We start from the raw sequence: 14,847 nt of genomic DNA on the forward strand, positions 1-14,847 counted from the left end.
TTATAAAATTACACTGAATGGTATGTTTGAAAAGATAATTTTCTGTATTCGGCTCTGTGAAAAGTTTCCCACAAAAGCAGCAACAGTCAGATAAAGGTCCCCACCCACATAAAACAGTTTTGGTAGATTTTCAGATCCCTTTCAGAGGGTAAGGAAGAGACAGGAGAGAAGGACAGGGCCACAGAAAGGAAAAACAAGCCCCTATGTCTTGATTTGGCCTTGGTGACCGGGAAAACACACTCCTGGGGTTGTCCCGGTCAATATTTGATTCACTGAGCTTATCAGCCAGACCTCAACCTGTGGGAAACAGACAGAGCCTGGCACAGGAGCTGGGTGCTGGGTCAGGTGTCCAAGATGATGGCTGAGTAGGTCCAGGGCCTCCTGGTCAAAGGCCTCCTGCAAAGAGGCCCTCGGAAAATGTTTACTTTCTGGATTTCTGCACCAAAGCTTTCTGATCCTGAAAAGTGAAAGTGAAAGTCACTCAGTTGTGTCCGACTCTTTGTGACCCCATGAACTACACAGTCCATGGAATTCTCTAGGCAAGAATACTGGAGTGGGTAGTCGTTCCCTTCTCCAGGGGATCTTTTTTTTAAATTAATTAATTTATTTATTTATTTTTTCTCCAGGGGATCTTTGCAACCCAGGGATCAAACCCAGGTCTCCCGTGTTGCAGGCAGATTCTTTACCAGCCACAAGGGAGGCCCTCTGATCCTGAAGCTCCAGCCAATTTGTTTTTGACAAATACATGGTCAGTGTGCAGATTTTCCTAAACATGACACAAACCATAATGGGGAAAAACATGATAGATGTGATTAAAGTTCAAACTTTTCTATGATAAAGATACCACGTACAAGTTAAGAGTCAATAATCTCAGCGAAAAGTATTAGCATTATGTATAACAGACACGGTGTGAACCGAAAATACACAAAGAACTCCTCTGAACCAATAAGGAAAACCATGAAATATAAATGTTCACTAAAATTATTTAAACTGTCCGATCTCACTGATGATTTTTTAAATATAAAAACCAGCTCGTAGGTGCTTATGAAGAAAGAGGGATAGGTATTTTAGAGGAAGGGCACTGGATTGAGAGAGAAGACCTGAGGTTCAGTCATCTGTCCTGTGAGACCTTGGACAAATCATTTCTCCATCTAGGAAAGTTTTCTAGTTGATATTTTAGTAGAAGTTGCATGAGGAATGAGGTCTTGTGTCTTTGGCATCAGGCATAAAAATACCTCCTTAGATCTTCCTCTTTCTCCAAGCTGCTCCATTATATTTATCATAATATTTATCGCACCTTCTTCACCACCCTCTCCACTGTAGAAGATTTGAAACAGAGGTGTCAGTGGGTCTGCTTCTCTGCTGTGGAATTTGAGAGGACGGAAGGGAAGTGGCTGAGCTAAGACCCCCTTAGCAGCCCTTGGTATGTGTGACAGCTGCTCTGGGGCTCTTGGCCTGTCTCCATGGGGGCCTGTCTGTGCCACAGAGTCTGCTGGCCAGACAGCAGCATGAGGGCTGGGAGCAGGAGGCAAGCAAGGGGCAGACGATAGAAAGGGGAAGCACAAAGGAAGAGTGAGGATTTGATGGCCAGGCGGCTTTGGGTTTGAATCTCAACTCCTCCCCCTCCTGCCTGTGGACTGCTGAGCGCATCTATCTGTTTCTTGGAGTCTCAGGTTTCTCTTTCACAAAATGGGCGCAATGTTCTCGCCTCCCAGGCTCCTTTCCTGGCCATTACCTGTACCACTCACCAGTGAGGCCGAAGAGACAGCGTCGCTCTGCTGGCACCGAACTCCTTCGGCTCCCCCAAACCAGACTGGATGACACTGTGGGCTGGAGTGGTGTCTGTGGAGGGGGCAGGGACCCGAGTTCTGAGAAAGCTGGACTGGTGCCGGGGCCCTGTCGTGGTCCCTTTTGAAGTTCCAGCACCTGGCATTTTGCCTTGTGTGTGGAGGGCACAAGATAACATGTGCAGAATGAATGAATAAAATTTATGGATGAGGAAGCCAAGGGCCAAAAAGGTGAAGCGATATCCTCAGGGCTACACAACCCATTAATTACCCAGAGAGGGTCAGAGAGCCTTTCTTTCTTTCTTATCATGGGGAAAACGGAGGAGAGAGCATATAGCCAATTATAGTGGCCCCTGAAGTCTCATGTTCCCCAGGAAAGTCTCATTTTATACCTGCTTCCTTTAACAATTATAATAATGCCCACTTTCACTTTCAAATTGTCTGTTCTCCCAGTTATGAGGGAGACTGGAGAGAAGGACTCTGTGTTTCCCTGGCTCCGTCTACTCCCCCATCCCTCATTTCTCTTAACTTGTCAGATATGCAATTAAAATGTCATTCCATTCTCGATTCAATGAAAGCCCCATTTAAACTCTGCTCATCCCAAAGGCAACCTTCCCCCAGAAAAACCCATGAAAGCTGAGGTCAGCCATCAAGGTGCTGTCTCTGCCCGCACATGGAGTGATGGGCTTCCTCAGCGCCTAGCTGCCTCCCCTGTACCCGCAGCGAGGAGGGGAAGAAGGCACAGCCTTACCAGGCGGATGCCAGAACAGCCCCCCTCCACCCTGACCGACTACGATGTAGTCCTCCTATTGCACAGGAGCACCTGGGCCCATCAATGGAGAGAGGGCCTTATTGCGCATAGGTGGGCCTGGCAGCCTCTCCAGAGAAGGACAGGGAGCCTGGGATGAGGGCTGGGGCCTTGTGGTCTATCTACATGAGAAATGGGGGGCTGAGGGGAGGCAGAGAGGCTCAGTAGGAAAGAGAAACAAGAGCACACCAAACCAGCGGGCAGCCTCAGAGATTAGCATTTTCAGATCGCTCAGGTTCCTGTGGTTTGGCTATTGGATTGAGGAAGGGGGGGCGTTCTTCCTGCTGATCCTCAGATGTTTGGAGATGGCCACCTCAGCGCAGTAAGTAAGGGCACCCGTCTACGGGATCCTTGCAGGCCTGACTCCATGGGTGCCTCTCCCAGAGCCTTTCCTGGGCTCACCCCAGCCCTCTGTGCCCAGCCTCTCTGCACAGAAGGGTGCCTGGAGACTTGCATGCACGTGGGCGCAGAGGCCTGTTGTGGTTGATCCCAAAGCATCTCTTTTGGGAGATGGGTTTGGTGCTTTCCCAGTGGAAGATTGCCCGCCTCCCATCAGGGTGGGTACTCTTCACTTCCTAATCCCGCAGGGAATGCGCACTGGGCTCTGCACACAGCCCGTGCTCAACTGGGAGTGGAGTCTTAGTACCTGGGGTTGGCGGCCCGACCTTCCTTGGCTTAGGTCCTGAAGCTCCCGTGGCCACAGCTGAAGACAGACTGGGGTCTCACTTGCTTTCCCCAGCCCTGCCTGTACCTGCAGACCCCCTGCCTACAGAGCTCCCAGGCCTGGTTCCTAGAGCAGGACAAAGCCAGTCTCCAGGCTCCTACCCCAGGCTGGCTGACTCCTGGTTTCCCCAAAGGAGGAACCCAGGCCTGCTTTGGCCAGCTCTCCCTCTCCTGGAGAGCGCTGGGTGGGACATGGCACCAGCTCTGTGAGGTCAGGAACCCAGATCTCTTGTTTCTTTTTGAATTCCCTTCTCCCTCTCAGCCCTCACTTCCTGGGCTTCCCTGGTGGCTCAGCTGGTAAAGAATCTGCTTGCAATGCAGGAGACCTGGGTTCGATCCCTGGGTTGGGAAGATCCCCCGGAGAAGGGAAAGGCTTCCCACTCCAGTGTTCTGGCCTGGAGAATTCCATGGACTCACAAAGAGTTGGACACGACTGAGTGATGTTAGTTCACGTTCTTCCTCTCAGCCCTCACTTCCTCGCCTAGGCCAGGCCCTCTTCTCTGTCAGAAATACCCTAGAAATCATCCATCTGATAGCTGATCTCAGCAGCTGTTTGGTTGGAAAGGCCTAGAAAAAAACCACCGTCCCCACAGTGGGAGTGCTTACTGGCCCACCAGCCCCAGCACAGGCTGGCCAGAGTGGACTCTAAACTTCACTTCGCACAAGTGCACTCAAGTCTTCGCTGTCGCCCTCTGGCTGCCCTGCAGCGTGGCACACAGAAAATGCATGGTAAGCATTGTGAGTGAGGGGATGTGCGCCTACTGGGACCAGGTTCTGTGCTGGGCACGCTGCCCACGCTGTCAGTGGGCACATGTGATTGTCCCACTGAACGGATGGGCAAGGAGAAGCTCAGACAGTTAAGTGGTTTTCCCAAGGCCATTCAGCAAACGTCCAGCCATATTTCAAGGTTAATTCCTCCTGTCTTTAAAGACTGTGGTCTTTTTACTCGCATTTCTGTGGTTCAGTCAACGCTGACGCTCTGTGCTTGGCACTAGGAGGGATTCAAAGCTGACTGAGAAATAGCCCCAGCTCTTAGGCAGTTCATACTGAAAGGGCCAGACCGTCCCTTCACGACCACCTCCAATAAAAGACAGACATGCCAAATCCTGCCCAAGACGCTGAAACCTCCGTGTGCAGGCTGTGGGCAGAGGGGCGATGTGCATTCTGACCGGAGTGGAGAAAGGCGCCTGGGACAAGGTGGCACTGGGTTGGGCCATTAAGGACAGATGGGTCTCGGGCCAGGGATAGAGGCTGAAGAATTCAAGATGGACTTGAGGCAGGCCCCTGGTGGGAAGACAGGCTGAGGTGGGTGCTTCGCTTAAGCACCACGAGGCAGGTCAGGGTGGCCAATTTCCACAAGCCTGGTGGAGCAGGAGGAAGGGCTGGCAGGCCTCCGCTCTGGGAGGGTTTAGATCTCTCGGGAGAGCTTGAGCACCGACAGGGCCGGAGGGGAGAGCCCTGCTGCTGCAGAATTGGGAGTGGGGCCGGCATCCGCCTGCCCTCCCTCCTCAAATGTGGTCTGGGAGATTCAGCCAACCTCCTGGCCTCAATCAGCGGGAGCCCCGGGGAGAGCAGATAAGCAAGCTCTGAAGGACGAGCTCCAGCCATGGGGCTGCAGACTTATTATTTTTCCCACACACTTGATTGACAGGACACACGGGGCCGCGGGGAGCAGGCTTCTCTGGGCCTCTGCTGACGCCCGGGAAGAGGAGGGGAGTAGTGACAGGCCTGAGGCCCTTCGGTCAGCCCTGCCCCCCAGGCTGCGGCCTGGAGGTGGAGAGGGCAGCGGGGCCGCCTGCTGTCCCCCAGCCCTGTCTTCTGTCTCCTAGGTTTTCCTCCCTTCCGGTCAGCACGGTTCAGGGAGGAAACACTTGGCGAGGCTCTTGGGAGAGCCTCTGGCACACAAGCTCCTGCGCTTTCCAGGGCTGGGGGAGGGTGGGCCGAGGGCAGAGGGGGAGTGAGCATCCGTGTCTGTCTTGAGGGGATGTGTGGGAATACATTCGCCCACTGTGGGCCATTAATACACTGTGAGATCCTTGCTGGGCCTCAGTTTCCATGTCTGTAAAACAGATCCCTTGAAGCTGCCTAGAATAATCCCATCTCCCTCTTCCTGAGGTAGGTGAACAGTTAATTTCCTTCAAGGTTTCTTTGTTATAATTTTCTACCTCCACATTGAGATTTGAACAGTCCCATGGTGTCAAGGGCATTAGACTCGAAACCTGATTAAGAAAATCAGTAGATGCCCTCCAAACACAGGAAACTCGTGTTTATTGACCTTCCACTCCATGCCAGGCCCTGTGCCAACAGCAAGTGTTTAGTCTGATTGTCTTATATAATCTTCACATCGGCTCTGGGATGAGATGATTTTTAGCCCTATTTCCCCCAATGTGGCAGAATTTCTTGAATTTCTTTAAGTCCTGCAGTGGCTTTCCAACACCAGAATGAAATCCAGACTTCTCCCACACCACCTTCCCAGCACCATGCCACTTTCTGATTTGGCCAGAAAACTTTCCTAGTAGCTCAGCTGATAAAGAATCTGCTGGCAATGCAGGAGATTCCCAGTTCGATTCCTGGGTCAGGAAGATCCCCTGGAGAAGGGCTAGGCAATTCACTCCAGTGTTCTTGGGCTTCCCTGGTGGCTCAAATGGTGAAGAATCCACGTGCAATGTGGGAAATCTGGGTTCGATCCCTGGGTTGGAAAGATCCCCTGGAGGAGGGCATGGCAACCCACTCTACTATTCTTGCCTATAGAATCCCCATGGACAGAGGTGCCTGGCGGGCTACAGTCCATGGGGTCACAAAGAGTCAGACACGACTGAGCGACTAAGCACAGCACAGCATAGCTGATGGACAGAAGGCTGAGCACTGAAGAACGGATGCTTTAGAACTGTGGTGCTGGAGGACTCTAGAGAATCCTTTGGACAGCAAGGAGATCAAATCAGTCAATCCTAAAGGAAATCAACCCTGAATATTCGTTGGAAAGACTGATGCTAAAGCTGAAGCTCTAATAACTTTGGCCACCCGATGTGAAGAGTCAACTCATTGGAAAAGACCCTGATGCTGGGAAAGACTGAGGACAGGAGGAGAAAGGGGCAACAGAGGATGAGATGGTTGGATGGCATCATAGACTCAATGGAATGAGTCTGAACAAACTCCGGGAGAAAGTGAAAGACAGGGAAGCCTGGTGTGCTGCAGTTCATGGGTCCCAAAAAGCTGAATGCAACCGGACAACAACAACTTCCAGAGCATGGTTCTCCTACTGGCTCAGCCAAGGCTGACAGTGCTTCCCTGGCCCCATCATTTATTTCTGCTTTTACTCAGGCCCAGTTCATGTCTTGCTCCTCCCTTGAAGAAGGGCAAGGACCAGGGGAGGCAGGTGAGATGCTCAGGGAACTAAATTTAAGGAGATCCTCACTTCCAGGAGCCAGTCCTGCACTTGCACAACTCTGAGAATGAAGCCTCCTTAAATTTGCCAAATGCATTTGCCTCACCCTGTTCCCAGCCTTGTCCCAGTGTCTCTGTGTCCAGCCCAAAGGATACTTGTCAGTCCTCTGAAATTCCCATAGCCCTCTTTTGTGTGTCTTGACACTGGAGCATGTCATGGGTGCCAGACATGATTCCTTGCATGAGTGCAAGGCAGGGATCACTTTTCCTCTGTCCTCATCCTGAAACCAATAGTGTGCAAGGCTTTCAAACCTCCAACCTTCAAGCTACTTCCCCCTCTGCATTCTTCTGCCCTCTTCCCCATCCGCTTAGGAACTCCAATTCATCTTAGAATTTATATTAAAATGATGGTTATCTTTGTGTGTAAATATTACATAGCCATCAAAAATGATATTTTCACATGGATGTAGGAAAATGCTTTCCAACTATGACTGAAAATCCAGAGGCTGTAAGAAGTTGATGAATTTTACTATATAAAAAATTTTAAATTATATGGCAAACACCATAAGTAAAATCAAAGATAAACAATAAACGGGGAGAAAATACTTGCTACATATATCGTAGATAAGATTTAATATCACTATTAGGTTTTTTAAAAAGCTGTTATGAATTGAAGCACAAAGGACCAGAATCCCAATAGAAAAGTGGGCAAAAGAACATACTACATACAAGAGGAACAGAAATATCCTTAACTATGTAAATGTTCAACTTCACACATAACAAGATACATGCAGATTAAAACTACACTAAGATACCATTTCATACTCATGACATTGGTAGAAGTTCCAAAACTTGACAGGACCTTCTTTAGCAAGGTTATGAGGAAACAGGTAGGAACGCAAATTGGCACACCCCATGAAAGGGTACCGGGAAATATCTTACAAAACTCCATACACATTTACTCTTCGATTCAGTAATCCCATTCTAAGAAATTTACCCTGAAGAGACACTTCCAACAACACACAGAAGCTTTGCAGCATTATTTAGAATTATTTTGTGGTCATGCATAGGACAGTGGTTGGGTAAACTATGGCATGCACACACGGAGCACTATGCAGCTATAAAAAAGAACGAGGAAGACCTCTAGGAATGGTATGTAGTGTTTTCCAGGAGACTGAATACATAAAGCAAAGTGTTTAAAAAGCATATATAACACACTATTTCTTGTGTAAAAAAGAAGGGAAAATTTCAAAACACATAAAAAGTGTTCATTTTTATAGAAAGCAATAGAAGTGTAAATATCAAACAATTAAGTTGACTTCCTACCGGGGGGAGATGGGGTAGAAGGAACACAGGAGAGAGTGTTTTCCTAGTATACCGTTTTGTGTAGTTCTGACTTTTGAAAGTATGTTAGTACTCAACCTATTTTAAAAAACTGCATCAATAAGAATGGGAAGGGAAAATCCCTAAAATTGAATGAAAACTGAAAAAAATAAATAAAATCTAACAGCAGAGAAGGGTTGGAGTAAGGGAACAAGATTTGTTGACTGAAGCAGTGTAGGTGAAACAATTCTGATGCTATTTTAGATTTAACACAGAATTAAGTGAGTGAGTGAATGTGTTGATGGTTTGGGGAACCTGAGTTTTCACTATGGAAGAAAAACATATAAATATGGAATAGATGATGTAGATGAAGATGAAGTCGCTCAGTCGTGTCCGACTCTTTGCAACCCCATGGACTGTAGCCTACCAGGCTCCTCCGTCCATGGGATTTTCCAAGCAAGAATACTGGAGTGGGTTGCCATTTCCTTCTCCAGGAGATCTTCCCGACCCAGGGATTGGGCCTGGGTCTCCCACATTGTAGGCAGACGCTTTACCGTCCGTGCCACAAAGGAAGATGGAATGGGGTAAGACAAAAAGCATCCCTGTGGAAGAGGATTGGATTTGGAAGTACTGGTGTGGACTCAGAATGTCTCACACGTGAATATGTAAATGCACATGCATGTCTCTGTGCATGTGTGTATACATGTATGATGAAAGTTATTTTATGTGTTTATGCATACTTATATTTTCTAGTTCTATCCCTTAAAAGGGCCAAGAAGCAAAGACATCAGTAGCCGTGAGCACACTCAGAGCCCAGATCTTGGTCTCTAATACCATTCTCCACTAAAAGGAAGCAAGGCTTCTTAGAGAAATGACTGATTCCAGGGCTAGCACCAGGCAGCTACAAGATGAGCCTGGAACCTCTTGTTATGCCAGAGAGCAAGAAAGTGCTCCATAACAGGACTGGTGACATATTAAAATATCATGGGAGTCAACTTACAGGGGCTCCTCTACCGGTCAACTCTGGGGCAGCAGCTTAATCCCCAAAATAATTGAGTACAGTGAAAAATAATATTAATAAACTCTTGGAAAAACAGAAATTCACCAGACAGACAAATAAATACATTTTATTGCTTACAATAGTAAATGTATACTGTTTGCACCACAAATAAATTCTACTGTTACAGTAGAAAGCCAAGGGCCAATTGGTAAACATGGAGGTAATGCTGAAGCTGGAAAAGCATCGATTTGCAGCAACCGTCATGTTAACCATGGGATCAGGCATGAGTCATCAATGGATACTACATCCATGAAGAGTAGGGACTTGCATAATTGCAGTCTTCCTATAGACTGCATGCTAGTTTAAGGGAGAAAAAACAATGATCCCCATATTGTGGAGAAATTGGCAATACCTTGACTGGCAGTTCAAAATTAACATCGCCAGTGGGGACCAGTGAGTGATTCCTGGTGTGATTGCCTGAGAAGAGCCCAAAGTATGCAGGCAGGTGTCTGCCAAGAATGTATAACCTGAGTCTAATGACAAGGAAACATCAAACAAACCCACAATGAGGAATATTTTATGGAAAGTAAGGGAGCATTGGTATTCTAAACGGCAACCCACTCCAGTACTCTTGCCTGGAAAATCCCATGGACGGAGGAGCCTGGTAGGCTACAGTCTATGGGGTCGCAAAGAGTCGGACACGACTGAGCGACTTCACCTCACCTCACCTCACACATCTCAAAGTCCTAAAAGACAAAGAAAGGCTGCAAAAATGTTCCAGGTTAAAGGAGGCCAAAGAGACATAACAAAGCAACATCCAACCCTAGACAGGATCCTCAGTGGACAAGGATGTGCCGTAAAGAGCATCATGAGCTTAACTGATGAAATCAAGACACACCAGGTAGACTGGTAATCAGACAAAAGTATGCATTCATGTTACATGCATTGATCAGCCATACTATGATTATGCTAGACAATACGCCTATACTTAGAAAACACAAACCGAAGTATTTAGGGGTAACACCCTCAAGTGGTTCAGACCAAATGTGTGTGTGTGTGTGTGTGTGAGAGAGAGAGAGATACAAGTGATACAGTGGATACTGTGAGAGAGCAAAGATTATAAAGGGAATGGGGTAAGTTTCTAACAACAGGTGGGTCTAGAATACAAAGATGTAAGGGTCTTCTTTTTATTTTTTGCAGTTTCTCTTTAATTTGAAATTATTTCCTAATAAAACAATTTTAATTGGAAGTTCCAACACTTGAATGATGTTCCCTTCTCTGCAGGTGCAGACCCTCCTCTGCCAGAAGACCCCGGGCAGGCAGCCAGACCAGGGGGCAGCTCAGAAATCAAGCATCTGGGCTCAGTGTGGCCTTGAGCGAGAGCCTCACATCTCCGTCTGTGCTCCCACCTCATGGGCTGTTGGACAAGTGAAACACGATGGCCAGGCTTTGCTCTCAGATTATGCTGGCCGGCCGTGGGAAGGGCAGGATCACTCTGAGCTCTGTGGGGAGCAGAGCTGAGAGCTGCCTGTGGCTCCAACAGCCATGGTGCGGGGAGCGGAGGCTCTCGCAGGATTGTGACCCCAGACAGGCACTGTCCCAGGCTAGGCTTTGGTGGGCTGAGCCTCTGTGTCCTTTGCTCTGGCCCTGACCCCCACTTTTCCTCAGCTGGCATCTCCTTCAGGGCCCACTCCTGGTGGCTCTCTTGCCAGAGCTCCTTCCAGTGAGGCATCAGACGGGGCATTTCAGTGTGGATTCAGCATGGCCCCAGCGCCCCTCTCCAGGGGAACCGCAGTGACAATGTGTTTGGTGAAAAGAATGGTGGTCCCTGAAGAAGAAGCTGGGGACTTCCCGGGAGGCCCTGAAATCGACCCCAAGACTCTAGACCCTGACAAGGATGCTGGGCAGCCCTCCCTACCCCAGGATGTCGTGAGGGCAGAGGCGCTGTGCTGCTGTCCCGAGATGCCCCTCTGGGCTCACTCTGCCCCTGGCACTTGGCTCTGCCCAGAGGCTGTGCCCCAACAGCCTGCAGCCAGTGGAGGCCCCAGAGGAGCCTGCAGGGAGGGAGAGAGGGAGGTTGGGTGTTTAATGCCTTGTCTCTCTGTCTTCAGGGACCCCTCAGGTCACGGCCCGACGAGGTGGTCCCCTCCACAGCACCCTGACTGCCTCTGCTCTCAGCACCCTTGCGTCCCCGGCCCCTTCAATCGCAGTGTCAATAGCCCCGGGGCACTGTACTGGGGCCTGAGGGGTCCCCTACATCCTGCACAGGCCTTCGGACTCAAGTGCCTTCAAATCACTCACTTTGAGTCCGACTCCTGCTTTCCACCAGCCCCTGCCTCCAGCAGACACCTGTGGAGGCAGGCCAGGCAGCCCCCCTGCCACCGCCCCACCCAGAGACTGTGGTACATGTTTGCCCTCCAGGCCCGTGCACCCGGCTCAGTGAGGGGACCCACCGCGAAGCCATTCATGCCGCGGAACAAAAAGCGAGGGCTGCTGCCCGAGCCCTCTTCTGAGGCTCAGGGCCTCCTGTTCCAATTCTATTTCATCTTTTCATAAGTTACTGTTAACTGAGGCGCATGACAAGAAGGGAATTAAAAGAGAGAAAAGTTGGTGGAGGAATGCCTTTTCTTTTTGGTTAAACCTTTTGTTATCCATTCTTTCGGAGCCTGATTCAACCAGAGGAACGTGTGGCAGAACCCGTTCTTCAAAATTAGTTCCAAGAGACAGGCGGGCTCTTTATTATTCATTCTATTAAAATCAAAATATTAGCTAATGCCTCTCACGCCATCAGAGCAGGCCTGGCAACTCCTCTGATGCATTGTCCTGCTTGAAAGTGAGGAAGGCCTTTCATGCCAAGGCCTCTGTCAAGTCCCTCTGGTCCCCAGCTCACACCAATGACAAACCCTGACGTGCTGGGTCTGAGACACTTGTGGGCCCAGGACGAAGGTCCAGGGCCAGACGGGCAAGGCTGCCTCTTCCTCGGCCCCACCCAGCACTAGAGGGGTCTCCCCGCCCCTGCCCCTGATCCCCCGCTCTATGCCTCCTTGGAACCCAGGGTGGCCTCAGCAGAGGGGGAAACGCCTCTCCTGGTTGCAGAGTTGTGGTTTCCCAGATCCAGAACGGGAACTGATTTTTGTTATGGGAGGGAGGAAAGTGATGATTCAGGGACCCCGAGGCTCAGAGCTCAGAACTGCTTTGCAAGCTTCCTTGGATTCCCCACTGCAACCTTCATCTCTGGAAGAAGGACCACAATGCCAAGGAATTCCTTTAATCTCACAGGAACACACAAGTCTGGATTTCAGCACTCCGAGCTCTATAGTCACTGAGGTTGATACCTCTGGTGGTGGTGGTGGTGGTGGTATTTTTAATCGGGCCCTGAGGAAGACAGTGAGGTTCTTAGTTCAGTGGAGGCACATTATCCTTGAGAACCATGTGTGGAACTAAAGCCCCCAGCTGATAAGAGTTAGCTCAGCAGGGTCTGTGCCTGTTGACCTGGGTTGTAACATGGATGAGTATAGTTTCCTTGGGGGTCCTCCTAGCTGACTGGGGAGTGAGGGAGGCTACACAGACCCAGTGAGGGGCTGCCAAGGGACAGAGAAAGCAGAAATTCCTGAAGGCTGAGTGAACCAAAGAAGGCTTCCTGGAGGAGCTGAGCTTTGACAGATGGTTAAGGACTGGAAAGAAGAGAGGAGAGGAAAGCACAAGGAGAACTGTGAGTGAAAAGCTCATAGGTGGGGGTGGGAGTGAGATGAGGTGGGAAATGATCAGAGATAAGGCTGGAAGGATCTTGACTGCAAACAAAAGTATGAATTCTTTCTTTCTTCCTTTTGTTTCCTTGAGCCATCCTAAATTCACTATTAATCTCCCAAGACCTATCTTGTTGATAAATGTTGATTTCCCTTGCACACCTGTTCATTTTCTGATGGAAATGTATTATAAAATCACTCCATTCAGCTGGTGATTACCATGGTAATCAGGAACGCTCACCGGCAGGCCAGCACTCCTCTTGAAAATAAGATTCTGAAGATACAGGCTTTCATTTCACTTATGATGTGCCTGGGGAGAGAGGAAGTGAAGCAGGAGTGAGGTGGGGCGTAGGGGGATGGTCCCCTCCTCTGGGGAAGTCTTGGCAGACAGCACGGCCCCCAGGGCCTGGGAGGGCTCTGCAGGAAGATGGGGGGAATGGACCAGACTGGAAACAAGCCAATGGCGAAGGTCCCGCATAGCTGGTGTTCTACTGTGTGCTTGCTGCTGGGGACAGCTTGGCTGGATCCCAAGCCAGAAGAGGATGTGAGCTACCGGGTGCCCAAGATCAGGAACCGTGGCTAGAATTCCACTGTGTCCCACTTCTGCCACAAGAACCACCTCTATGCCTCCTGGGATATCATGAAGATGTCATCATCAGCACTGTTATTATTATTTCTCCCTATCACAAGATTCTAGTTGTTTAAGGTTTGGTAAAAGCCCCAATACAGCTTTGAACTGTATTATTTAATCCGATTTTAAGTTTTCAAGAGCTCCAACCAGACTGCTTGGCTTTATATCCCTGTTCCGTCACTGACTGACTGTGTGGCCCTGGGCAAGTTATTGAACCTCTCTGCTTCTCCTCACCTGTAAAAGGCAGTCTCTAATGTAGAAGAGTATTGGGAGGGTTAAGTGAGTTAATACATGAAAAATGTTAGAATACATCTGTCACAGAATAAGCCCTCAAAAATGCCGGGGAGATAGCAGAGCTGCACCTCTCAGTGGATGGGGAGCAGAGACACTGAGAGCAGGTAGTGCCCTGGACTTCGCACACACATCACCTTGCCTTCTTCTCCTGACACCTACATGTAACCCTGTTGGAATGGTAGGCAGCCCAGATCCCCGAAGCCCCAGCTGCATGGTGACAAGTGGTGGGTCTGGGCTGGAACCCAGACACCCTGCCTCCTTTTCCACAGCTCTTCCATTTTTCTTCCTAAAGATGTTGGTTTGCTGACCTCTGCTTGTTCACCCCAAACTAAGATCCAGTCACCCCCTTACTCTGATTGCAGTCCTGGGACTCTCAGGTCAGTGAACATAGGATTCTAGAGCAGTCATATCCCCAAAGTCTACATCCTAAGTCATCTACAGCTTTCAGTTGCTCCTACCATTGCCCATATGCGTTAGTGAAAGTGAAAGTGTTAGTCGCTCAGTCATGTCTGACTCTTTGCGACCCCCGTGGACTGTAGCCTGCCAAGCCCGCCAGGCTTCTCCATCCATGGGATTTTCCAGGCAAGAATACTGGAGTGGGTTGCCATTTCCTTCTCCAGGGGGTCTTCCCAACCCAGGGATTGAACCCAAGTCTCCTGCATTGCAGGCAGACTCTTTATCATCTGAGCTACCAGGGAAGCTATATGTGTTAGATGTTACCTAATGAAACACCACCACCATAATCATAGCAGCAGTTGCATTTATTGCTTTCCCAGTTCTAGGCACCACAGTACCTTCTCTGTTACTATAATAATAATTGTCATTAATGGAATTACTTTACACCAGACATCACGTAACCCACATCAGTCCAGGAGCTGTGGCCCCTGCCTCACAGAACACCACCCCCCATCCCCAGCAGTTGCTGACAGGCCATTATTCTGGGTCGTGCTAACTCTGTGCAGTGATAAGGAAACTCCACCAATTTGATGCTTTATCTGGTTTCAGGTTGAGGAAAGATATTATTTCAATCAAGATAACGGTTCTATTTCTTGGACGGAAATGAGATTTTTTTTTTTCCATTGCCTTGTGGGGGTGTCACCAAAACCTGTCTTGGGGCTTGAACAGGTCAGATACAAGTTAGTGGATTTTCT

The 14,847-nt window shown here is 49.2% G+C and overlaps 1 protein-coding gene across 8 annotated transcripts in view; it reads right to left on the minus strand.

Annotated features, from left to right (window-relative positions):
* The window catches only part of ZBTB7C (zinc finger and BTB domain containing 7C), a 382,751-nt gene that overhangs the window by 139,734 nt on the left and 228,170 nt on the right, over positions 1–14,847 (minus strand). For 4 of the 8 annotated variants that reach the window (XM_059881078.1, XM_059881077.1, XM_059881080.1 and 1 more), the window contains one exon: positions 12,991–13,081. The exons of the other annotated variants lie outside the window; for them this stretch is intronic. The gene's annotated coding sequence lies outside the window, so the exon portion shown is untranslated. The remainder of the gene's footprint in view (positions 1–12,990; positions 13,082–14,847) is intronic. 8 annotated transcript variants of the gene reach the window in all.

The sequence above is a fragment of the Bos taurus genome, chromosome 24 (assembly GCF_002263795.3).
Source record: "Bos taurus isolate L1 Dominette 01449 registration number 42190680 breed Hereford chromosome 24, ARS-UCD2.0, whole genome shotgun sequence".
NCBI lineage: Eukaryota > Metazoa > Chordata > Mammalia > Artiodactyla > Bovidae > Bos > Bos taurus.